Raw genomic sequence first — 26,259 nt, forward strand, 5'->3', positions numbered from 1 at the left:
TCAAAAAAAATCTGAATAAAATCAATACCATAAGGAAAGAGTTTTATTTTCCTAAAATTCTATCTCATAAAATTTAAAATCCAAACTAATTCCTATTTTGACTTGGTCCACAACCGCATTCCATGAAAGAGAGAAAGAGTGGAAAGCTTTAGGCATGTGTGAAGGCCTAGAAGAGAAGATTTTGTCATACAAAATAAGAGAGAGTGGGCGTGGGGGGCTAAGATGGTGCAAGGTGGAATCCTAGTCTTACTAGGATTCAATCTATGACTTGTTCAAATTTGGTTTCTCAAACCAAATCAAATCAAAACTAAATCAACCTAATTAAAATAGATCTTAACCCAATTAAGAACTTAATTTAATTAGATAAAATTAGATTTAAATCTGATTTAATTTTTTAATCGAATTAGAAATTAGGTTGACCCAGGTCCTAATTGAACTAGGACTAATTTTTCCTTGCACTTGGCTTATCCAATAATCAATTGGACTTGATCCAATCAAGTCCAAATCAAATTTAATTAAATTATATTTAATTAGACTTAATCTCAACCCATTGACTTAATCAAATTAAATCAATTAGTAATCGAATTGCTAATCGATCCTCCTGCAATACTTGCACTAGGTTAAATGTCAATCGTATTGATTGTTTAACCCTAGAACGATTCTTAATCGTTGATCAACCATCCGATCGGATCGTGAACTCTAATGTGCATGACCTCATAGGTCCAAACCTAAGTCGATAGTATAGAAATAATTTTTGTACCAATCAAAATGATCATCTAGTAATAGTACCCGACGGTCGGATAGGTCGAATGTGTAGAACAACATCCTTAGAACCCATGCGGATATAGTTTCCATATAATTCATCTCCTCGACCAAAATACTTATAGAACACCTCAGAGTTCAACTGTCAACTCTGATCAAGTTATCTACATTATATTTTAAAATATCAAATCTATCTGATGGATTATCCTGATCAGGATTTTGCTAAATTAAAATACTGTGACTCATTCTTTTCCAACTCTTGGAGTGGTCAATCCCATCTTGATTATACTCTAACTTCACAAGTATTTGACTGTACCCAGAAGTCTTCTGTCACTGAATTAAAAATTCAGTTAGTTCAGTACCAAAGTACAGTGAGTTGCTTGCAAGTCACTGAGGTGATCTCAAGTCTAAGGGATAGTTATACCTATATCCCATCAGAAACATTCTCGACAGCAGAATGCTCTGAAGTTGGTCACGTTTAATGATGATATACCTTTATATCTCACCTGTATGCTATACCAGTGTCTCCATATTTTTTGGTTAAGAGGACAACCAACCCATATGGCCTACAGCGATCTATGCTCGATAGAAGCTATCATCTTTATTAACAGCCTATCATTTGGTTATGAATGTTTTAAGGACTAATCGATAAATCCTCTTTTTATCGAACCTAAATAGTCCTAAGGACTTCATCACAACAACAGAGTTCATTAGAAGATGAAAACTTATAATGAAAATACCAAAAATATATTTTATTTATTAACAAATCAATTACAATACAAGGTTGCTCAACCGTCAACAAGTTGATGATTGACTTTTGGGATATATTTTCCAACATGATCGACCATCGAAGAAGGATTAGCACAGTACTAGCATACTGTGCTGATTTTCTGGATTAAAATTTTTGATCGTGATTTGTGGGCTCGTGTGGACGACTTCTAAAGGTCGGATGTATGTGCGGCTCGCAACATCATCCTCAAGCCTGGATCAGCAAAGTTAGAACGTCTAACTTGCAAGGTAATAGATCTGATCTATTATATTTTACATACATTAGATGTAGTATAGAAACATGTTGATATGATCAACATGTAGTTCTTGCTCTTTATATTTTAATTTTTGATTTAATATTATATAATAATTATGTAATATGATCTTAGATCTAGGGATTCTCTGATTTTATAAGATAAATTTTGATTTATTTTAGTCTTCCGCTGCTTGATCTTGAAAAAATTTCAAGATCTAACCCTGGATCTGGTTCCTTCACGGACATCTAAAGGCATCAAAAACATGGGTTGCGGATATAGTGCTTCAGAAAGTTAGAGACAGACCATTGTATAGACCAATTGATATCAAGAAAGATATTCAAAAAGATTTTGACATTCATCTTCCTTACAGGAAAGCTTAGCTTGGTAAAGAGGTTGCTAGAATTGCATTACATGGTGAAGATTATACATCATTTGATCTCTTGCGATGGTATGGTGAAGCAGTGGCTGAGACTAACTTGGGAAGTTTATTTGCACTTGAGTATCCAGATGGATATTTTGAGAGGGTGTTTATATATTTTCATGCATGTTTAGTTGGATTCAAGAGTGGATGCCGTCCTTTATTGTTCATGGATGGAACCCATATTCTTAATAGATATGGTGGAGTAATGCTCTCAGTAGTGGCACTGGATGCTGAGAATGGGATGTTTCCACTAGCTTTTGCTATTGTTAGTGCAGAGAATGATGTCAATTGGGTTTGGTTTTTGAGAAACTCCGTGATGTAATTTATAACAATGAAGATCCTTACTATCATCAATTATGTTTTATTTCAGACAGAGCAAAAGGCTAGACAAAGGGTGTGAGGACTTCATTTTCTGATGCTACCCATGGTTATTGTTTGCGGCATCTAAAGGAGAATTTCAAGAAAAAGCTCGGTGGGTTGTCTACAGCACAAAGAGAAAAGGTGTTGAGCCTACTTGATAGCACAGCTTATGCACTACAGATATCATAATTCATTGGTTATATTAGTGACATAAGAGAGATTTCGTCGAAGGCATGTGAATGGATTGAAGGTGGCTCAGATATTGATCACTGGCCAAATGCTCTATTTAAAGAGGAGCGATATGGGGAGATGTACTCTAATGTTATGGGATCTTTTAATAATTGGATGAAAGAGGCACGACAGCTTTCAATAACTCCTATGATAGACATGCTATGATATAAGATGATGAAGTTAATGCATGAGAGATATGATCACTCTCATAAATGGCAGACATATCTAGTTCCTAAGATTGAGGAGCTGATAAATATAAACATTGAAGATGGAAGGGATCTTACAGTCCGATATTTAGATGGCGAGCAGTTTGAAGTAGTCACGGATTGCCTATACGAAGTTAATCTTAACACCCATACTTATTCATGCAGGTATTGACAGGTCTATGGTCATCCTTGCCCACATGCATGTGCAACGATAATTAGGAAGCATGAGTCAGTGTATATATATGTATTTGAATTTTTCACAGTGGATACTTACCAGAGAATGTATGAGCATGCCATCTTTTCTATCGCGGATATTTCTAAACCTATAGGTGTAAAACGTGAGGATCTGATTATAAAACCACCTATAACCAAACCAAAGGCAGGAAGGCTTAAGAAGAAGTGCATTAAATCCCAACCAGAGGAAGTCCGTTCGCTTAAAAGTGAGAGATGTCATAATGTTGGACACAATTGGAAGACATGCAATGCCCCAATAGCTGAAGAATAAGTATATCTTGAAGCCTGTATGGTTATGTTTTGTTGACACTCATATATACAGGGAGGATGAAGTTACAAAAATTAGTTTTTTATGAAGCTAATTGATTATTTTTTATTTTTTTCAGATTTACTCTCTTTTGGATATAGCTCAACAGTTGTCCAAACAAAGAAGAATTTTAATGTATCAAGAATCTATATTTTTGCAGCCTTTTTGATTTTTGAAGCCTGTATGGTTATTGTTCTGTAGACACTCATATATACGAAAAAGATAAACTTATAAAATTTTTTTATGAAGCTAATTAATTATTTTTATTTTTTTCAGATTTACTCTCTTTTGGATGCAGCTCAACAGTTATCCAAACAAAAAAGAATTTTAATGTATCTAGAATCTATATTTTTGTGGTCTTTTTGATTCTTGAAGCCTGTATGGTTATGTTATGTTGACACTCATATGTACGAAAAAGATGAACTTATAAAATTTTTTTATGAAGCTAATTGATTGTTTCTTATTTATTTCAGATTTACTCTCTTTTGGATGTAGCTCAACAGTTGTTCAAACAATGAAGGGTTTCAATGTATCAAGAATCCATATTTTTGTGATCTTTTTGATTCTTGAAGCTTGTATGGTTATATTCTATTGACACTCATATATACGAAAAAGATGAAGTTATAAAAGTTTTTTTATGAAGTTAATTGATTGTTTCTTATTTGTTTCAGATTTACTCTCTTTTGGATGCAGCTCAACAGTTGTCCAAACAATAAAGAATTTCAATGTATCAAGAATCCATATTTTTGCGGTCTTTTTAATTTTTGAAACTTATATGGTTATGTTCTATTGACACTCGTATATTCTGTTGAGACTCACATACTTATGGAAAAAAATACAGTGTATATATAATTACTTTCATCCAAATGTAACCAAATTGCATATGAACTATTGATATTTTTGTGCTTTATTCACTTCTGTCGATGGAAGTATATTGTTGAACATGTAGGTATATTGTATATGTAAATAGATTGAATAATAGCCAGCTACTATGCAACCGGAGATGAAAATCTGAAAAGTGAATCTGGAAATGCGAAGGGGGTTCGTATAATCAAATATGAAAACTGGATAAGCAGACATCAAAACTAGATAACCAAACATAAAAATTGAATAACCAGAATAAAAACTGGATAACCAGTCCACCGACTTTGGCACGAAGATGAACTGGCACATTGGCCTAGCACATAACCTGAGTATAGAACTGTGTAACCTGAATCTATAACACAAATCCGAATATAAACTTGTACATGTAAGTAGCTTGAATAATAGTCAGCTACTACGTAACCAAAGAAGAAAACCTGAAATCTGAACATGAACATGCTAAGTGGGTTCGCATAACTAGAGATGAAAGCTGGATAATCAAACATCAAAACTAGATAACCAAACATGAAAACTGAATAACCAGACCACCAACTCTGGCATGAAGATGAACTGGCACGTTGACCCAGCACATAACCTGAGCATGGAGCTGTGTAACCTGAATCTATAACACAAATCCGAATATAAACTTGCACATATAAGTAGCTTGAATAATAGTCAGCTACTACATAACCAGAGAAGAGAACCTAAAATCTGAACATGGACATGCTAAGTGGATTCGTATAACCAGAGATGAAAGTTGGATAATCAAAAATCAAAACTAGATAACCAAACATGAAAACTAGATAATCAGATATCAAAATTGAATAACCAGACTACCAACTCTGGTACGAAGATGAACTGGCATGTTGGCCCTGTAGGAACCAGATCTAGGGTTTCAGGGTTAGATCTTGAAACTTTTTCAAGATCATACAGCGGAAGACTAAAATAAATCAAAATTATTTTTTAAAATTAGAGAATCCCTAGATCTAAGATCCTATTACATGATTATTACATAGCATTAAATCAAAAATTAAAATATATAAATATAGCATGAACTACATATTGATCATATCAACATGTTTCTATACTACATCTAATGTATGTATTAAACAATAGATCAGATCTATTACCTTGCAAGTTAGATGTTCTAACCTCGCTAATCCAGGCTTGAGGATGATGTTGCAAGCTGCACATGCATCCGACCTCTAGGAGTCATCCACACGAGCCCATGAATCTCGATCAGAAGTCCTGCTTCAGGAAATCAGCACAGTATGCTAGTACTGCGCTGATCCTTCTTTGATGGTTGATCAGGTGCCTCCTTCTTCTTGATTTAGACTCTTCCAAAGATGAAAAGTAGAAGGAGGAGTTTCAGATCTAAGACGCTCTCAGGAAACTCAAGATGGAGGGAGGAAAGATATGAAAACAAACAACCCTAGAAGAAGACCCTCTTCTTCTTCTCGTATTTCTCTCTAGACACCCTAACTTGTATCTTTTATATCTCCATGACCCAAAGGTCTTTCTCTCTAATTTTTGGATGACCCAAAGGTCTCTCAAATCTCCATCATTTTCAAAAGTTTCATGAAGAAACTCATTTTATACAGAGAGATATAACAGAGTCCTTGTCTAGGTCAAATACCTAGTCAAGGCTTATCCAAACATGGCAAGTTAAGGGGCACCCAACTCTTGATCACCTCCTCCATATTTTCATACATGGATCACTAGAAAAGGGTGCACAATATGTACCCTAAAATTCATAAAAATTTCAAAAAAAATTTGGATAAATTCGGTGCAAAATTGAAAGAGTTTTGGATTTCTAAAACTCTATCTCATAGAATTCGAAATCCAAACTTATTCTTTTTTGATTTGATCCAAACCACCTTCCATGTAAGAAAGAAGAGAGGAAACCTTTTGTGAATGTGGGAGAGACCTGGGAGAAGGCTTTTGTCACATAAAATAAGAGGAGATTGGTGTTGAATGAGAGAGAGGGCGTGGGGAAGGCTTATGTGGCGCAAGGTAGAATCCTAGTCTTACTAGGATTCTATCTCATGACTTGTTTTAATTTGGTTTCTCAAACCAAATCAAACCAAAATTAGATCAACCTAATTAAAATAGGTCTTAACCTAATTAAGAACCTAATTTAATCAGATTAAATTAGATTTAAATCTAATTTAATTTTTTAATCAAATTAGAAATTAGATTGACCCAAGTCCTAGTTGAACTAGGACTAGTTTTTTCTTGCACTTGGCTTATCCAATAAATCAATTGGACTTGATCCAATCAAACCCAAACCAAATCTAATTAAATTTTATTTAATTAGACTTAATCTCAGTCTATTGGCTTAATCAAATTAAGTCAATTAGCAATCGAATTGCTAATCGATCCTCCTGCAACACTTGCACTGGGTTAAATGTCAATCGTATTGATCATTTAACCCTAGAATGATTCTTAATCGTTGATCAACCATCCGATCGGATCATGAACTCTAATGTGTGTGACCTCATAGGTCCAAATCTAAGCTGGTAGCACAGAAATAAATTTTTGTACCAATCAAAGTGACCATCTAGCAATGGTACCCGACGATCGGATAGGTCGAATGTGTAGAACAACATCCTTAGAACCCATGTGGATATAGTTTTCATATAATTCATCCCCTTGACCAAAATGATCATAGGACACCCCAGAGTTCAACTATCAACTCTGATTAGGTTGTCCACATTGTATTTCAAAATATCAAATCCATCTGATGGATTACCCTGGCTAAGGTTTTGCTAAATTAAAATATAGCGACTCATTCTTCTCCAACTCTTGGAGTGGTCAATCCCATCTCAATCACACTCTGACTTCGCAAGTACTTGACTGTGTCCAGAAGCCTTCCATCCCTGAATTAGAAATTCAGTTAGTCCAGTACCAAAGCACAGTGAGTTGCTTGCAAGTCACTGAGATGATCTCAGGTCTAAGGGACACTTATACCTATATCCCATTAGAGACATTCTCGACAGCAGAATGCTCTGGAGTTGGTCATGTTCAATGATGATGTACCCTTACATCTCACCTGTATGCCATATCAGTGTCTCCACACTCTTTGGTTAAGAGGACAACCAATCCATATGGCCTACAGCGACCTATGCTTGATAGAAGCTATCGTCCTTATTAACAGCCTATCATTTGGTCGTGAACAGTTTTAAGGACTAATCGATAAATCCTCTCTTTATCGAACTTAAATAATCCTAAGGACTTCATCATAACAACGGAGTTCATTAGAAGATAAAAGCTTATGATGAAGATACCAAATATATTTTATTTATTAACAAATCAATTACAATACTTGATTGCTCAACCGTCATCAGCTTGACGATTGGCTTTTGAGACATATTTCCCAACAACTCCCACTTGTCCTAAAGCCACTCGGCACAGTATCTAATACCCATCTTCAACTTGTGGTTGTCGAACTCCTTTATCACCAGGGCTTTAGTGAAGGGGTCAGTCAGGTTCTCCTTTCCATCGATCTTCTGAAGGTCGACGTCACCTCAATCCATGACCTCCCGGACCAGGTGGAAGCGACGCAAGATATGCTTCGTCCGCTGATGTGCTTTGGGTTCCTTCACCTGAGCTATGGCACCAGTGCTATCGTAGTAGAGCAAAATTGGACCATCGAGGGAGGGTGCTACTCCGAGCTCGTTGATGAATTTTCTCAGCCACACAGCTTTCTTCGCGGCATCCGATGCTGCGATGTACTCTGCTTCACAAACAGAGTCCGCCACAGTATGTTACTTGAAACTCTTCCAGCAGATGGCTCCACCATTCAGAGTAAAGATATAACCCGACACATTCCTGCTGTCATCATGGTCAGATTGAAAGCTAGAGTCTGTGAACCCCACAAATTTCAGATCTGACTCGCCATAAACCAACCATTGGTCCTTAGTATTTCTCAAATACTTAAGGATGGCTTTAACCACTTTCCAGTGATTTTCTCCAGGATCAGATTGGTATCTACTAACTACTCCTAGTGAGTATGCCACGTCTGATCTTGTATATGTCATGGCATACATGATAGATCCCACGACTGAAGCATATGAGACTCTACTCATCGTTCTCTCTCTTCAGGAGTTGTCGGACAATCCTTCTTAGAGAGAGAAATTCCTTGGCCTATCGGTAGATAGCCCTTCTTGAAATTCTCCATGCTGAACCTCTTCAGCACAGTGTCTATGTACATGGACTGGGATAACCCAAGCATCCTTTTAGATCTATCCCTATAGATCTTCATCCCTAGGATGTAGGATGCTTCACCCAAGTCCTTCATGGAGAACTGTGATGACAACCAAACTTTTATTCCCTGTAGTGCGGGGATGTCATTCTCGATTAAGAGAATGTCATCCACGTACAAGACAAGGAATACCACAACTGGACCATTTATCCATTTATAGATGCAGGGCTCTTCTCCATTCTTAATGAAGCCATACGTTTTGATCACCTTATCAAAATGCATGTTCCAACTCCAAGAAGCTTGCTTCAATCTATAAATGGATCTCTGAAGCTTGCACACCTTAGACTCATCTGTGGATGTAAACCCCTCAGGTTGTATCATATACACCTCTTTGGTCAGCTCTCCATTCAGGAAAGCTGTCTTTACATCTATCTGCCAGATCTCATAATCCAGATGGGCAGCTATTGCAAGCATTATCCGAATGGATTTGAGCATTGCCACAGGGGAAAACATCTCGTCATAGTCAATACCATAATGTTGACGATACCCCTTGGCGACCAGACGGACTTTATAGGTCTCCACCTTTCTGTCTGCGCCTCTCTTCCTTTTGAAGACCCATTTACACCCAATGGGTTTAACCCCTTCAGGTGGGTCAACCAATGTCCATACATCGTTGACCTTCATGGACTCCATTTCGGATTTCATGGCTTCAAGCCATTTCTCGAAATCAGGTCTCTGCATTACATCCATATAGGTGATCGAATCCTCATTATTCTCATCAAGTTCGATGGGATCACCATCCCGGACCAAGAAACTGTAGTATCTGTCCGGCTGATGTGGTACTCTACCGGATCACCTTAATGGTGCAGGTACATTGGGCTCCAGATATGATCTAATCATATCAGACTCAGATTCAGCTATTGGTGTCGGTCCTTCTACCTGTTGAACTTCATCAAGTTCAACCTTAGAGGCAACGGTTCCTTCACCAAGGAACTCCTTTTCTAAAAAGATTGCCTTAAGGCTGATGAACACCTTTTGTTCATCAGCATGATAGAAAAAATATCCTTTTGTCTCTTTGGGGTACCCTATGAATGAGCATTTGTAAAACCTAGGTCCAAGTTTGTCTGTGACTAATCGTTTGACATAGGTCGGGCACCCCCAGACCCTAAGGTGTGAAAGTGCTGGCTTACGTCCCGTCCATATCTCATATGGAGTCTTAATTACAGACTTACTTGGAACCCTATTTAACAGATAACAGGCCGATTCGAGTGCATATCCCCAGAAGGATATCGGCAAGCTAGCAAAACCCATCATGGATCGGACCATGTCTAACAGAGTCTGATTCCTCCTTTCAGACACACCATTATGCTGTGGTGTTTTTGGAGGAGTCCATTGGGAGAGAATCTCATTCTCTCTTAAATATGTGAGAAACTCATTGGAAAGGTATTCTCCTCCTCGATCAGATTGAAGAGTTTTAATACTCTTCCCAGTTTGTTTTTCTACTTCACTTCGGAATCGTTTGAACATTTCAAATGAATCCGACTTATGTTTCATCAGATAGACATATCCATATCGGGATAGGTCATCCGTGAAAGTTATGAAGTAGAAATATCCACCTCTAGCACTGGTGCTCATGGGCCCGCATACATCAGTATGTACTAGGCCCAAGAGCTCAGTAGCTCTCTCACCTTTTCCAGTAAAAGATGACTTGGTCATTTTACCAAGAAGACAGGACTCACAGGTTGGAAGTGATTTACAATCACTGACTTCGAAGATTTTCTCTTGAGTCAACCTGTTTATTCTATTCTTGTTTATATGACCTAGCCTACAGTGCCATAAGTAGATATCTGACACACTATCTAATCTAGGGTGCTTGCCAGTAGAATAGACTCTTATCAAGCTTGATCTTTTTGGTCTGGCTCTGCACAGATGTCTCAGCCTGAACTTGCACCTTCTTGACTTTCTTCTTCTTGTTCTTCTTTCCTTTCTTTAAAGATCGAGAACCAGAAGATGAACCTTCCACTAAGTTCACCGACTCCTTGAGGAGTTGGTGATCCTTCTCAAAGTTCTGAAGCAACCCTAGTAACCCATGGTAGTTTACTTCAGGCTTTGTCATTCTATAATGAGTGAGGAATGGGAGATAAGACTTGGGCAGTGAGTTCAGTATTGCATCTTTCCCAAGCTGCTCATGCAAGAGAAAGCCGAGCTTGCTCAATCGTTCCATCAGCTCGATCATGTACAATACATGATCAGTGACAGAGGCACCATCCCGCATTTTGGCGTTGAAGATGGCACAACTAGTCTTGTGCCTCTTCACGTCATCGGGTGTGCCAAAGGCATCCTTCAACACATGAAGCATGTCCTTTGGCTGAGCCATTTTGAATCTGCGACTGAACTCGTCGCTTATGGCAGCCAGCATGATATAGCACATCGTGGTCCGATCACTGAGCCACTTCTGGTAAGTGTCTCTGACTGTTCCACGTGCATTGACAGCTGGCTCCTAAGGTGCAGCATCCATTATCACATATAAGATCTGTTCATGCTCCAGAACTATCTTCAACTTTCGGTACCAGCTATCGAAGTTGGGTCCCACCAACTTATCATTGTCCAACAATAATCGGAGCGATAGAAAAGTGGCCATGTTTGCACAAAGGAGAACCATAACCTAATTAGTAATTGATTCATTAAATCTAAAGATTTGGATTTTAATCAAAAGGTTTCTCTCACTATTTTATTCGAATTGGTAGCCTCTACCTCCAATTCGAGGAATTACCCTAATTCCTTAGTGGGTACTAGAATCTACTTAGACTGCACACAAGCCCAACTTTGATTGGCCAACCCATGTACATCTAAGGGTAGGTTCATAACCAATTGTTTCTCTAAATAATTTCTAGTAATTTTAATTTTGCCCCAGAAACCTAATCAGTAGGCTTTGGCCTCCACTGTAAGGATCCGGTTAGGTCCAACCATTAATATGATCATACTTGGTGTATCTAACCAACGAATGATTAAGCCCAACTTTGGTTGGCTCACCTAACCACCATTAGAGAGACACTTTCAAGTCATCATATGATGAGTGATAATTCCATTAGTCAACAAGCACCAGGACTTTGGGTCTGCAATGATTATTGAGTTAATGGACTCATTATCAAATACCTTAATGGGAGGCTATGACTTAGTTATCTCCATAACTTTATCATTTTAAGGACCTAATAATTTTAGAAAATTTAAATGATTTAGAGGATGAGGTCAGATGAACCAGCTTATCAAGATCCTCCCACTGACTTCACCAAGTCAGCTTAAGGGAGACCATTAAAAGGGCTGGTCTAGGAGCACCTAAATCAGTCACACTGATTTACCTAGCTGACATGGGTCAGCTTGAATAGTTAAGTGATCCGATCAAGACATAATTTCACCAAGAGGCCAGGTAAGTTCGATCAGTGGGAGGGTCGGCCAAAGCTTGCCTTAGACACCATTAGAAATGGCCAAGTAAGCGGGCTCCCAATTAAAAACCACCGATCTGGTTTACCTTAGACATCAACTGGTTTAATTAGTTTCGATTAGATCAACCTAACAGTTCGTGCTAGACCGCTTAGCCAAGAATCAAGTCCATTTGGTTCTCGTTAAAGACATGGACTTGACCAACTACAACTATTATAATTGATCTAGAGAATCCTTGACCTAATCTAAGACAACAATTGATTAGATTTAGTCAATTCTCTAATTAAGTCCATCTTTAATCTAACCATAGGTCTAACCCAATTAATGGACCTAATTCCCACTAACCCATTAACCCAATGTGTTATGATTTGTGTCTTAGGTTCTTCAATTCACAATCCTAGAACCTAATCAAACAACTTCTTAATTCTTAATTAAGTTTTGGGCTGAGGGTTGGGTTCGGCTTTTCAAAAAATAATTTTCATATTTGTAAAATAATTTTACAATATGATTCTACCAACCATATTGCATGTTTGATTCATAATCAAGATACAAGTGAAATAAACATGAAACTACTTTAGATCTAATCTAAACAGGTTCATGTAATTGAAATAATTTCAACTTTAAATAATTTTTTTGCACAAAAATTATTAACAAAGAGATTTTATTTTAGATTTAAATATCTTTTAAATCTAATAAATTATAAATTTAATTTAAATCATATCTAACAAATTTATGATTAAAGATAGATCTATACAAACTAGGACAACCTTTGCACTGTAAGGGGTAAACCTTACAGCAGGACAACCTTGCAGTTTGTGATTGATCTAAAATTTTAATTTTAGATTTAATAATTAGATTATAAATTAGATCTAATCTAAGAAATAATTTAAGCATATATAAATAATCATGTAATAAAGAACCTAGGCTCTGATACCAATTGTAGGAACCAGATCTAGGGTTTCAGGGTTAGATCTTGAAACTTTTTCAAGATCATACAGCGAAAGACTAAAATAAATCAAAATTATTTTCTAAAATTATATAATTCCTAGATCTAAAATCCTATTACATGATTATTATATAGCATTAAATTAAAAATTAAAATATATAAATATAGCATGAACTACATGTTGATCATATCAACATATTTCTATACTACATCTAATGTATGTATTAAACAATAGATCAGATCTATTACCTTGCAAGTTAGACGTTCTAACCTTGCTGATCTGGGCTTGAGGATGATGTTGTAAGCCGCACATGCGTCTGACCTCTAGGAGTCATCCACATGAGCCCACAAATCTCGATCAGAAGTCCTGCTTCAGGAAATCAGCACAGTATGCTAGTACTGCGCTGATCCTTCTTTGATGGTTGATCAGGTGCCTCCTTCTTCTTGATTTAGACTCTTCCAAAGATGAAAAGTAGAAGAAGGAGTTTCAAATCTGAGATACTCTCAGAAAACTCAAGATGGAGGGAGGAAAGATATGAAAACAAACAACCCTAGAAGAAGACCCTCTTCTTCTTCTCATATTTCTCTCTAGACACCCTAACTTGTATCTTTTATATCTCCACGATCCAAAGGTCTTTCTCTCTGATTTTTGGATGGCCTAAATGTCTCTCAAATATCTATCTTCTCCAAAAATTTCATGAAGAAACTTATTTTATACAGAGAGATATGATAGAGTCCTTGTCTAGGTCAAATACCTAGTCAAGGCTTATCCAAACATAGCAAGTTAAGGGGCGCCCAACTCTTGAGCACCTCCTCCATAGTTTCATGTATGGATTACCAGAAAAGGGTGCACATTGTGTACCCTAAAATCCATAAAAATTTCAAAAAAAATTTGGATAAATTCGGTGCAAAATTGAAAGAGTTTTGGATTTCTAAAACTCTATCTCATAGAATTCGAAATCCAAACTTATTCCTTTTTTATTTGATCCAAACCACCTTTCATGTAAGAAAGAAGAGAGAAAACCTTTTGTGAATGTGGGAGAGACCTGGGAGAGGGCTTTTGTCACAAAAAATAAGAGGATATTGGCGTTGAATGAGAGAGAGGGCGTGGGGAAGGCATATGTGGCGCAAGGTGGATTCTATCTCATGACTTGTTTTAATTTGGTTTCTCAAACCAAATCAAACCAAAATTAGATCAACCTAATTAAAATAGGTTTTAACCTAATTAAGAACCTAATTTAATTAGATTAAATTAGATTTAAATCTGATTTAATTTTCTAATCAAATTAGAAATTAGATTGACCCAAGTCCTAGTTGAACTAGGACTAGTTTTTCCTTACACTTGGCTTATCCAATAAACCAATTGGACTTGATCCAATCAAGCCCAAACTAAATCTAATTAAATTATATTTAATTAGACTTAATCTCAATCCATTGACTTAATCAAATTAAGCCAATTAGCAATCAAATTGCTAATCGATCCTCTTGCAACACTTGCACTGGGTTAAATGTCAATCATATGGATCATTTAACCCTAGAACGATTCTTAATCATTGATCAACCATCCGATCGGATCATGAACTCTAATGTGTGTGACCTCATAGGTCCGAACCTAAGTCGGTAGCATAGGAATAAATTTTTGTACCAATCGAAGTGACCATCTAGCAATGGTACCCGACGACCGGATAGGTCGAATGTGTAGAACAACATCCTTAGAACCCATGCGGATATAGTTTTCATATAATTCATCTCCTTGACCAAAATGATCATAGGACACCCCAGAGTTCAACTGTCAACTCTGATTAGGTTGTCCACATTGTATTTCAAAATATCAAATCCATCTGATGGATTACCCTGGCCAAGGTTTTGCTAAATTGAAATACAGCGACTCATTCTTCTCCAACTCTTGGAGTGGTCAATCCCATCTCGATCACACTCTGACTTCGTAAGTACTTGACTGTGCCCAGAAGCTTTCCATCTCTGAATTAGAAATTCAGTTAGTCCAGTACCAAAGCACAGTGAGTTGCTTGCAAGTCACTGAGACGATCTCAGGTCTAAGGGACACTTATACCTATATCCCATCAGAGACATTCTCGACAGCAGAATACTCTGGAGTTGGTCACGTTTAATGATGATGTACCCTTACATCTCACCTGTATGCCATATCAGTGTCTCCACACTCCTTGGTTAAGAGGACAACCAACCCATATGGCCTACAGTGACCTATGCTCGGTAGAAGCTGTCATCCTTATTAACAGCCTATCATTTGGTCATGAACAGTTTTAAAGACTAATTGATAAATCCTCTCTTTATCGAACTTAAATAGTCCTAAGAACTTCATCATAACAACGGAGTTCATTAGAAGATGAAAGCTTATGATGAAGATGCCAAATATATTTTATTTATTAACAAATCAATTACAATACTTGATTGCTCAACCGTCAACAGCTTAATGATTGGCTTTTGGGACATATTTCCCAACAGGCCCGACACATAATCCGAGCATAGAACTACGTAACCTGAATCTATAATACAAATCTGAATATAAACTTGTACATGTAAGTAGCTTGATTAATAGTCAGCTACTACATAATCAGAGAAGAGAATCTGAAATCTAAACATGAACATGCTAAATGGATTCGTATAACCAGAGATAAAAGCTGGATAATCGAAAATCAAAATTGGATAATCAAACATGAAAACTAGATAATCAGATATCAAAACTAGATAACCAGATCACCAACTCTAGCACAAAGACGAACTAGCACGTTGGTCCGGTATATAATCTGAGCATAGAACTGTGTAACCTAAATATTAAGCAGCACATAACCTGAATATTTACTTATATATCTATAACTCAAACTTGTGCAACCTACAGGGGAACTAGGAGGATTGTACATGTAAGTAGCATGAGTAAGGGCTAGCTACTACGTAACTAGAGAAGAGAACCTGAAATTTGAACATGGACTTGCTAAGTGAGTTCGTATAACCAAAGATGAAAGCTGGATAACCAGACATCAGAACTGGATAACCAAACATGAAAGCTGGGTAACCAGATATCAAAACTGAATAACTAGATCACTAACTCTGACACGAAGATGAACTAGCATGTTGGCCCGGCACATAACCTGAGCATAAATCTGTGTAACCTAAACATTACGTGGCACATAACCTGAATATGAACTTATATATTTCTGGGTTCATATAACCAGAGATGAAAGATGGATAACCAGACATCAGAACTGGATAACTAGAAATCAAAACTAGATAACCAGAATGAAAACTGGATAACTAGACATCAAAATTGGATAACCAAACATTAAAACTGGATAACAGAATGAAAACTGGATAACCAGACATCAAAACTGGATAACCAAACATTAAAATTGGGTAACCAGAATATAGAGCTATGTAACCTAAACAGGGTACTATGTAACCTGAACCTGAATATTACTTGGGTAACCTAACCATAGACATGCGTAAGCAACTTAACTAACCATAAAAACTATCTTAACATAAATCTGTATAATGAGGAATGAAAACTAGATAACCAAACAACCGACTGGTACATAAGCTGCAGCTCAACAGTTGGCCCGACACATAACCAGACAATTGACTGGCATGAAGAGCAGATGAACAGTTGGCTTTCAATAAATTTCTTTAAAAATGAACATTAGTTACATAATTATATCTCAATTGTTCATCCACAAGTAAAAATTACATTAAGATTATCTATCCACAAGTAAAAATTACAATTGATCTCCCATTGTACTACCCCCATTCATGTTAGTTGCAGTCTCCTCACCCACTCTATGCTAATTAGCAGCTTCACGACCTTTCCCCACTTCATCAGCAGTAGACTTCTCAAACTATTCTTCATCATTGACAGGCTTTTGCTCTAGTGAAAACATACAATATATGCATAACCACAATCATATAATTATACAATAAAAATATGTAATCGGATCAAAAACATGGATAACTAAACACACAAATCAGATAAGCATACTTACTATCACTTAAAAACTGTACTTCAATACCACTTTTGGCTTTTGGACTTTCATCTATTGTTTCCTCATAGACAATTCCTCTTTTTAAACCTTCGTGAATAAGGAGTGCACTATATTCAGCTCGTAATCTTAAAATATCACTCGGTACTCTATCTAATTGTACTCCATGTTGCAATAGTTTCATATAGCGTATCATAAAAACTCTGCAATCAATGCTCCTAAAATTAAAATAGTGATTGAACACAAAATTAAAATTTATGACAAGTACATATGATGAGCTTGTTTAGTATTAAACTAATATCCACGTAGGTTCCTGCTGAGGACAATCATCAATTTGTTGAAGCGATCAATCTGAAGCTTGGGACAGATTAGATGCTTAGCCAAATATTGAGAAATCTAATTTTTCTGTTACAATTAATCAGTAATTTATCCATGATTTATACCATGGTAATATGTACAGGGTTAAGGAAGCAGACCAAATTAAGTGCATCAGGATAATAGGTAGATGGAAAGAGAGAGGAGTAATGCTTGAAGCATTTCTCCTCCATATCCATCACAAGTAGGTGCCAGTGGCACTTCGTACACAAGGGCATAAAGATCAATTTTGTCATATTAATTTCAAATTCAAAACCTCTGAGAACATTATCTGAAAATTTTTAGAGCCTCTGTTGTGCATGTTGCTGTAGAAAACACCAAAAATAGAAGATCAATAATAACAAACATGATGATTTTAAAATAAAAAAAAATTTCAAACAAAAACTCACTAACAGTCACAGCCTGATGAATACACAAGGAAGATGCTTATTTGATTCAGATTTCTGACGCTTTCGAAAGAGTGCCATGAATGCATCGATATCTTATATAATAGTTCAATGAATTTAAAAATGTTAGTCATTCATTTTTGTCCGAAATGATACTTGGGATATCAACTTACATTATCTTCCAACATCTGCTCGAATAGTAGCTCACGAACTTGTATTCGTATAACAAGGCTACTTTTATTGGACCAAACTACCATCTTGTAATCACATAAAAAACTCATATAACCATAGTTTAGCACTGTGTAATCAATATTGAAGAAATGTTACCAAAGGCAAAACTGGATAACTAGAATGACATTTTCAGTATAACTAAAAATATATTATCGATCTATTATCAGTAGGAGAAATCTTGCTATTATCTCCCTCTCTTCCTTTGTAATATATTTCGACTCTGGATAATCCAGTTGTTTCTTATAGTACACCTGAATATCATCAAAAGTAAAATTAAGCTTATGAGTATCGTAGTATTATTTTTGTCCTAAAAAATAAGAGTCTGGTTATTTGTATACCAGCCAAAATTGAGTAGTCACGCTATCTGAATCAATGATAGATTTAACGGTGGAGGGTGGAGTGACTGACATGTAGGCTTTTTCAAGTATTTTATCTCTTCTTGATCGACGGGTAGGTAGGATTGCATAAGGACTTTTTATCTTTACAGATTTCTCTCTATTGCCCCTACTTTTCACCATCCTAACTATTAAACTTGATTTTTTTATGAACCTATCTATGTCCCTCCTCTTTCTAGCACCACCCTCCTCTTTCTGTTCATATTCTTCTTTCTCTATAATTTTAGCATCTATTGGAGAAAGATCAAAATGATCACTAAAAAATATGGATGGAGCTCCACCATCTTCAATCTCTACTTCTTCCTCATCCTTTGGAGGCACAAGGCTTCCTTCAAGCTCAACAATTCTATTCTTTAGAATTTTATTTTTCTTTCTTAGTTCATAAATTATCCATCTCAACTTTTGATGCTTTTTCTTGTAGTGTGAGATGATTTCTTTTATTTCCTTTAATTCGCTCCCTCTATCCACTCTCTTCTCTTTTATTTTCCCTTCCCTCATCTTCTTCTCAGATTTTATCCTCTTGGATAGCCCAATTCTCATCTTGGCAATAGCATGGATATCTGAGTGCTGTCCTTCACTTGTTTGAAAGAGCCACTTCTCCTCTTTTTCCTCTACAAGAGGTTGTATCTGTAAAATTAAATGTTAGAGTAAATAATCCATTGCACATAAATTTCAAGATTAAAAATGTATGAATTCCAGCAATCCTATCAAATGAAACCACATATCCTCTACTCTAAAAGTGTTGAAAAATGTGTCCCAAAAAGTCAATCATCAAGCTGTTGACGGTTGAGCAATCAAGTATTGTAATTGATTTGTTAATAAATAAAATATATTTGGCATCTTCATCATAAGCTTTCATCTTCTAATGAACTCCGTTGTTATGATGAAGTCCTTAGGACTATTTAGGTTCGATAAAGAGAGGATTTATCGATTAATCCTTAAAACTGTTCACGACCAAATGATAGGCTGTTAATAAGGATGACAGCTTCCATCGAGCATAGATCGCTGTAGGCCATATGGGTTGGTTGTCCTCTTAACCAAGGAGTGTGGAGACAGTGGTATGGCATACAGGTGAGATATAAGGGTACATCATCATTGAACGTGACCAACTCCAGAGTATTCTACTATCGAGAATATCTCTGATGGGATATAGGTATAAGTATCCCTTAGACCTGAGATCGCCTCAGTGACTTGCAAGCAACTCACTGTGCTTTGGTACTGGACTAACTAAATTTCTAATTCAGGGACGGAAGGCTTCTGGACACAGTCAAGTACTTGCGAAGTCAAAGTGTGATCGAGATGGGATTGACCACCCCAAGAGTTGGAGAAGAATGAGTCACTGTATTTCAATTTAGCAAAACCTTGGCCAGGGTAATCCATCAGATGGATTTGATATTTTGAAATACAATGTGGACAACCTGATCAGAGTTGATAGTTAAACTCTGGGGTGTCCTATGATCATTTTGGTCAAGGGGATGAATTATATGAAAACTATGTCCGCATGGGTTCTAAGGATGTTGTTCTACACATTCGACCTATCCGATCGTCGGGTACCATTGCTAGATGGTCACTTCGATTGGTATAAAAATTTATTCCTATGCTACCGGCTTAGGTTCGGACCTATGAGGTCACACACATTAGAGTTCATGATCCGATCAGATGGTTGATCAATGATTAAGAATCGTTCTAGGGTTAAATGATCAATACGATTGACATTTAACCCAGTGCAAGTGTTGCAGGAGGATCGATTAGCAATTTGATTGTTAATTGGCTTAATTTGATTAAGCCAATGGGCTGAGATTAAGTCTAATTAAATATAATTTAATTAGATTTATTTTAGGCTTGATTGGATCAAGTCCAATTGGTTTATTGGATAAGCCAAGTGCAAGGAAAAACTAGTCCTAGTTCAACTAGGACTTGGGTCTATCTAATTTCTAATTTGATTAGAAAATTAAATCAGATTTAAATCTAATTTAATCTGATTAAATTAGATTTTTAATTAGGTTAAGATCTATTTTAATTGGGTTGATCTAATTTTGATTTGGAAAACCAAATTAGAACAAGTCATAAGACAGAATCCTAGTAAGACTAGGATTCCACCTTGGACCACATAAGCCTTCTCCACGCCCTCTCTCATTCAACGCCAATCTCCACTTATTTTGTGCGACAAAAGCCATCTCTCAAATCTCTCCCACGTTCACAAAGGGTCTCCTCTCTTCTTTCTTACATGGAAGGTGGTTTGGATCAAATCTAAAAAGAATAAGTTTGGATTTCAAATTCTATGATATAGAGTTTTAGAAATCCAAAACTCTTTCAATTTTGCACCGAATTTATCCAAATTTTTTTTAAAATTTTTATGGATTTTAGGGTATATATTGTGCACCCTTTTCTGTTAATCCATATACAAAAATATGAAGGAGGTGCTCAAGAGTTGGGCGTCCCTTAACTTGCCATGTTTGGATAAGCCTTGACTAGGTGTTTGACCTAGATAAGGACTCTATCATATCTCTCTATATAAGATGAGTTTCTTCATGAAATTTTAGGAGAAATTAGAGATTTAAGAGACCTTTGTTCCATATAAAAATCAAAGAGAAATACCTTTGGGTCGTGGAGATATAAAAGATGCAAGTTTGGGTGTCTAGAGAGAAAAACGTGAAGAAGAAGAGGGTCTTTTTCTTGGTTTTTTGTTTTCATATCTTTCCTCCCTCCATCTTGAGTTTCCTGAGAGTGTCTCAGATCTGAAACTCCTCCTTTTACTTTCCATCTTTGAAAGAGTCCAAATCAAGAAGAAGAAGGCACCTGATCAACCATCAAAGAAGGATCAGCGCAGTACTAGCATACTGTGCTGATTTCCTGAAGCAGGACTTCTGATCGAGATTCGTGGGCTCGTGTGGACGACTCTTAGAGGCCGGACATGTGTGCGGCTTGCAACATCATTCTCAAGCCCAGATCAACAAGGTTAGAACGTCTAACTTGCAAGGTAATAGATCTGATCTATTGTTTAATACATACATTAGATGTAGTATAGAAACATGTTGATATGATCAATATGTAGTTCATGCTATATTTATATATTTTAATTTTTGATTTAATGCCATGTAATAATCATGTAATAGGATCTTAGATTTAGAGATTTTTTGATCTTAGAAAATAAATTTTGATTTATTTTAGTCTTCCGCTGTATGATCTTGAAAAAGTTTCAAGATCTAACCCTCTTTTTCAAGATCTAACCCTGAAACCCTAGATCTGGTTCCTTCAATTGGTATCAGAGTCAGGTTCTTTATTACATGATTATTTATACATGCTTAGATTATTTTTTAGATTAGATCTAATTTATAATCTGATTATTGAATCTGAAATTAAAATTTTAGATCAATCACAAACTGCAAGGTTGTCCTGCTATAAGGTTTACCCCTTACAGTGCAAAGGTTGTCCTAGTTTGCGTAGATCTATCTTTAATCATAAATTTATTAGATATGATCTAGATTAAATTTATGATTTATTAGATTTAAAAGATATTTAAATCTGAAATAAAATCTCTTTGTTAATAATTTTTGTGCAAAGAAATTATTTAAAGTTGAAATTATTTCAATTACATGAACCTGTTTAGATTAGATCTAAAGTAGTTTCATGTTTATTTCACTTGCATCTTAATTATGAATCAAACATGCAATATGGTTGGTAGAATCATATTGTAAAATTATTTTACAAATATGAAAATTATTTTTTGAAAAGCCGAACCCAACCCTCAGCCCAAAACTTAATTAAGAATTAAGAAGTTGTTTGATTAGGTTCTAGGATTGTGAATTGAAGAACCTAAGACACAAATCATAACACATTGGGTTAATGGGTTAGTGGGAATTAGGTCCATTAATTGGGTTAGACCTATGGTTAGATTAAAGATGGACTTAATTAGAGAATTGACTAAATCTAATCAATTGTTGTCTTAGATTAGGTCAAGGATTCTCTAGATCAATTACAATAGTTGTAGTTGGTCAAATCCATATCTTTAACGAGAACCAAATGGACTTGATTCTTGGCTAAGCGGTCTAGCACGAACTGTTAGGTTGATCTAATCGAAACTAATTAAACCAGTTGGTGTCTAAGGTAAACCAGACCGGTGGTTTTTAATTGGGAGCCTGCTTACCTGGCTATTTCTGATGGTGTCTAAGGCAAGCTTTGGCAGACCCTCCCACTGATCGAACTTACCTGGCCTCTTGGTGAAATTATATTTTGATCGAATCACTTGACTATTCGAGCTGACCCATGTCAGCTAGGTAAATCAGTGTGACTGATTTAGGTGCTCCTAGACCAGCCCTGGTCTACCTTAAGCTGACTTGGTGAAGCCAGTGGGAGGATCATGATAAGCTGGTTCATCTGACTTCATCCTCTATATTATTTAAATCTTCTAAAATTATTAGGTCCTTAAAATGATAAAGTTATGGAGATAACTGAGTCATAGCCTCCCATTAAGATGTTTGATAATGAGTCCATTAACTCAATAATCATTGCAGACCCAAAGGCCTGGTGATTGTTGACTAATGAAATTATCACTCATCATATGATGACTTGGAAGTGTCTCTCTAATGGTGGTTAGGTGAGCCAACCAAAGTTGGGCTTAATCATTCGTTGGTTAGATACACCAAGTATGATCATGTTAATGGTTGGACCTAACTGGATCCTTACAGTGGAGGCCAAAGCCTACTGATTAGGTTTCTGGGGCAAAATTAAAATTACTAGAAATTATTTAGATTAATAATTGGTTATTAACCTACCCTTAGATGTACATGGGTTGACCAACCAAAGTTGGGCTTGTGTGCAGTCTAAGTGGAATCTAGTACCCACTAAGGAATTAGGGTAATTCCTTGAGTTGGAGGTAGAGGCTACCAATTCGAATGAAATAGTGAGAGAAACCTTTTGATTAAAGTCCAAATCTTTAGGTTTAATGAATCAATTACTAATTAGGTTATGGTTCTCATTTGTGCAAATATGGCTACTTCCCTATCGTTCTGATCATTGTTGGATAATGATAAGTTGGTGGGACCCAACTTCGGTAGCTGGTACCGAAAGTTGAAGATAGTCCTGGAGCATGAACGGATCCTATATGTGATAATAGATCCTGCACCTGAGGAGCCAGCTGTCAATGCACATGGAACAATCAGAGACACTTATCAGAAGTGGCTCAGTGATCGGACCACGGTGCGCTGTATCATGCTGGCTATCATGAGCGACTAGTTCAGTCGCAGATTCGAGACGGCTCAGCCAAAGGACAAGCTTCAAGTGTTGGAGGATGCCTTTGGCACACCCGATGATGTGGAGAGGCACAAGACTAGTTGTGCCATCTTCAACACCAAAATGTGGGATGGTGCCTCTGTCACTGATCATGTATTGTACATGATCGAGCTAATGGAATGATTGAGCAAGCTCGACTTTTTCTTGCATGAGCAGCTTGAGAAAGATGCAATACTGAACTCACTGCCCAAGTCTTATCTCCCATTCCTCACTCATTATAGAATGACAAAGCCTGAACAGAACTACCACGGGTTACTGGGGTTGCTTCAGAACTTTGAGAAGGATCACCAACTTCACAAGGAGTCGGTGAATTTAGTGGGAGGTTCGTCTTCTGGTTCTCGACCTTTTAAGAAAGGGAAGAAGAACAAGAAGAAAAAAGTAAAGAAGGTGCAAGTTCAGACTAGGACATCAGTGCAGAGCCAGACCAAAAAGATCAAACCCGATAAAAGTCAAGCTGAATGCTTCTTTTGCAAGAAGTGGGGGCACTGGAAGAGGAACTGTCCCCAGTACATTGCCTCCCTAGACCCGAACAGGCAGAGAAAGCAGCAAGTTATTGCTGGGCAAGGTATTTATATGATAACTCCTTGCAATTTCTCTATTTGTGATATAACTGACTGGGTATTGGATACCGGTAGCCCTTACCATATTTGCAATTCGTTGCAGGGGTTGCAGGTCAGTAGGAGATTCGAGCAAGGCGAGAGGTTCCTGAACATTGGAGATGGAAGACCAGTTCCAGTTCTAGCATTAAGAATCTTGAAACTTGTATTTGAATCCCATATCATTGTTCTTAATGATTGTCATTTCTGTCCCAGTTTCTTTTTAAATATCATTTCTGTAGGCCTTCTGGCCAAAAATGATTATGAAATTTCAATAAAGAAACAAATTTGTAATATCATTGAGAATGGTGTTACTATTTTTTGTGGACATTTGAACAATGGTGTGTATATGTTATCACAACCTGTTAATGTAGTCCATTCAACTGGTAAGCACCCTAGATTAGATAGTGTGTTAGATATCTACTTATGGCACTGTAGGCTAGGTCATATAAACAAGAACAGAATAAACAGGTTGACTCAAGAGGGAATCCTCGAAGTTAGTAATTGTGAATCACTTCCAACCTGTGAGTCCTGTCTTCTTGGTAAAATGACCAAGTCACCTTTTACTGGAAAAGGTGAGAGAGCTACTGAGCTCTTGAGCCTAGTACATACTGATGTATGTGGGCCCATGAGCACCAGTGATAGAGGTGGATATTTCTACTTCATAACTTTCACGGATGACCTATCCCGATATGGATATGTCCATCTGATGAAACATAAGTCGGATTCATTTGAAATGTTCAAACGATTCTGAAGTGAAGTAGAAAAATAAACTGGGAAGAGTATTAAAACTCTTCGATCTGATCGAGGAGGAGAATATCTTTCTAGTGAGTTTCTCACATATCTAGGAGAGAATGGGATTCTCTCCCAATAGACTCCTCCAGGAACACCACAGCATAATAGTGTGTTTGAAAGGAGGAATCGGACTTTGTTAGACATGGTCCGATCCATGATGGGTTTTTGCTAGCTTGCTGATATCCTTCTAGGGATATGCACTTGAATCAGCCTGTTATCTGTTAAATAGGATTTCAAGTAAGTCTGTAATTAAGACTCCATATGAGATATGGATAGGGCGTAAGCCAGTACTTTCACACCTTAGGGTCTGGGGGTGCCCGGCCTATGTCAAACGATTAGTCACAGACAAACTTGGATCTAGGTCTGACAAATGCTCATTCATAGGGTACCCCAAAGAGACAAAAGGATATTTTTTCTACCATGCTGATGAACAAAAGGTGTTCGTCAGCCTTAAGGCAATCTTTTTAGAAAAGGAGTTCCTTGGTGAAGGAACCGTTGCCTCTAAGGTTGAACTTGATGAAGTTCAATAGGTAGAAGGACCGACACCAATAGCTGAACCTGAGTCGGATATGATTAGATCAGATCCGGAGCCCAATATACCTGTACCATTAAGGCGATCCGGTAGAGTACCGCGTCAGCCAGACAAATACTACGGTTTCTTGGTCCGAGACAGTGATCTCATCGAACTTGATGAGAATAATGAGGATCCGATCACCTATATGGATGCTATGCAGAGACCTGATTTCGAGAAATGGCTTGAAGCCATGAAATCCGAAATGGAGTCCATGAAGGTCAACGATGTATGGACATTGGTTGACCCACCTGAAGGGGTTAAACCCATTGGGTGTAAATGGGTCTTCAAAAGGAAGAGGGGTGCAGACGGAATGGTGGAGACCTATAAAGCCCGTCTGGTTGCCAAGGGGTATCGTCAACGTTATGGTATTGACTATGACGAGACGTTTCTCCTGTGGCAATGCTCAAATCTATTCGGATAATGCTTGCAATAGCTGCCCATCTGGATTATGAGATCTGGCAGATGGATGTAAAGACAGCTTTCCTGAATGGAGAGCTGACTGAAGAGGTGTATATGATACAACCTAAAGGGTTTACATCCACAGATGAGTCCAAGGTGTGCAAGCTTCAGAGATCCATTTATGGACTGAGGCAAGCTTCTCGGAGTT

This window comes from Elaeis guineensis, chromosome 10 (genome assembly GCF_000442705.2).
Source record: "Elaeis guineensis isolate ETL-2024a chromosome 10, EG11, whole genome shotgun sequence".
NCBI lineage: Eukaryota > Viridiplantae > Streptophyta > Magnoliopsida > Arecales > Arecaceae > Elaeis > Elaeis guineensis.